The sequence below is a fragment of the Mastomys coucha genome, unplaced genomic scaffold, assembly GCF_008632895.1.
Source record: "Mastomys coucha isolate ucsf_1 unplaced genomic scaffold, UCSF_Mcou_1 pScaffold20, whole genome shotgun sequence".
NCBI classification, from domain to species: Eukaryota; Metazoa; Chordata; class Mammalia; order Rodentia; family Muridae; genus Mastomys; species Mastomys coucha.
Genome location: NW_022196903.1, coordinates 126,663,032 through 126,665,586, shown reverse-complemented (window position 1 = coordinate 126,665,586; position 2,555 = coordinate 126,663,032).

The window sequence follows — 2,555 nt, the reverse complement described above, 5'->3', positions numbered from 1 at the left end:
TTTTTAAAACCATCTTTGAGGGATTGTGATGTGGATAATGGATGATGATGATCATATTGTTGCTAATGGTGCTTCTTTAATCTGTAAGTTAAGATGTTGGTACCCTAGAAAATTTCTTTAATAATAATAGCCAATATTGTACAAAGCTATATGACTTGGGCTGTATATACTTGCAACTGTAATCAACTAGTTATTTTTTTTACAAGATTCAATTTTGTGCTTAGAAGGTGAAAAAAATATGGTCCAGAGATTATTTGAAGCATATTGAATGAGAGATCTTGGAAAATATTGTCTTTAAATCACTAAATGACAGAAGGGGAGAAAAAGAGGATATGAGAGAGAGAGACAGAGACAGAGAGAGAGACAGAGACAGAGATTGACATTTAGAGGGAGATGAGATAGTTCATGGAGGGGGACATATGAATATATAAAGACTAAGATACAATATGTACATTATTTTTATGAATAAGTGATGAATTATTTGTGGAAACTTTAGTAGATTTTTGGCAAGAGAGGAATGTTATCAGTATTCTGTGATGAAAGCATCACCCTGACAGTTGTATTGGGAACCAGTGATGCTCTTGTTTGAAGGCAGATATGTTATCATTCTCACCTGGAGGGTAATATAATCATCAAAGGTAAATATTACTGGAAGAGAGACACAGAGAAATACTGATCCTAAAAGCTGCTCACTTAATAGAAGTTGTTCACTTAATAGAAGGAGACAGATGGGTCAATTCAAAACTGGTCAATCATAAAGAGTAGTTGGCAGCCACTGAAGTGTAATCTGTCACTAAGTAAGCCCTCAATGCTGCATTATAGGAGAAAGTTTATGTCATTACCAGTGAATTCTTGAGAGGTTTTCATAGGCTGTATTTCCCCCATATCCCTTCTGTTCCTATGTTGAACCCAAAATGACAAAACTGTATAATAGGACTATATGATTAGAAGTAGGATACTTTAAAATTTCGTTTTTAAAAATTAGGCATTTGTTTTATTCTTAATAGAAGCTGACATTATTCTGTTTTCTTTTATTACTCTTTTAAAATATAGATCTTTTTGTACAAATATAAGACAGTAATTTTGCAAATATGAAATTTTATCAGCTATTAAAAGATTTGTATAACCCACATATACTATTTAATCCTTATTATACAATAGTTAGTAATTTTTAAATTAGAAAAAATGTACCAGCATCCTTTCAATATAGAAGAGGCAATTTGATTTTAAAGATAATATGATATATACATATATATATATAACTGTTTTATATATATATATATATATATATATATATATATAAAACAGTTTCTAACTAGAGAAGAATTTCTCAGAGTATATCAAGCTGGACCAATACTTCAGCAAACTCTAGCACATAGCTGCTTTATAGATATTCATACATATACATACGTATGTTGCAATGAAAAAAGAAGTCATACATTTGAACACGAGAAAGGAAGATTTTTAGAGAGTAAAAGGAAATATGAAATGATGTAATTTTATTTCAAAAATAATAGAAATAATTTTTTAATTTTTTCCCTTAATTTAATAAAATGGAACATGATACTTAAAGCAACTTTTATACCGCTCTTCATTAGAAGTTCAGACACCACTCAGGATGTTCCTTATATTTCAAAGAGTTCAGATATCCTTAGAGTGAGCTTGTTGCATGTATTATAATCCTTTATATATCAGAATAAATACTTCCCCCTTTACTAGTCTTAGGCATCCACTTTACTTCAAGCAGATTGTGTCTGGCACCTGATTTTTAAGAATGTCTCTGAGTCAGTACATTTTGTGCTGATAGAAAATATATTTTAGTAGCTCAGCCTTAAAAATACACTTATCAATTTGCCTCATATAAGTTAATGTCAAAACTATCATGTTGGCCTTCCTCTAAGTGGTTATATTAGGTTTTTTTTTCCTAGTACTTAGTTGACAGAGGATTCACTACTTTCTATAGTATTACTAGGAAATTAATTGAAGCATTTAGCTTGAGTCCCATGATAGTTGAGTTAATGAGAATGATGAGCAGATTACAGTGGGCCATAACCTTAATATTGGTGAGAATTTAATTTTTATGAGACAAACATAACTTTGTAGAACAAACAGGCAATATTCACACACATAGGTTTGATGTAGGCATTTTTACAAGAGATGGAAAAATCCTTATTTATTATAGAAATGTTTCCTCAGATTCATATATATGTAGAACCCATGTATTCCTCCACTAAATGAAGTTTGCAGCATTCCAAATGTTTCAGTTTGACAGATTATTGGTCTGGGAATTGCTGATTGGAAAATAATGGCCCACATAAGTAGAGATAAATATGAGAATAACAAACGGTGTGTAGAATCATTAAAATTGTCAGGTTAGGCATTGTGGGGGCTATGGGAGAGACATATGGCTATCAAAGCCCCAGATGCTTAAAGATGAACAAATTGCTATCCTTTCTTTAAGAAACAAAGCAGTTGCTGACTTCTTCATAAGTGCTGAAAGTACCTCCCATTGAGGGAGAGAGAAAAGAGAGAGAGAGAGAGAGAGAGAGAGAGAG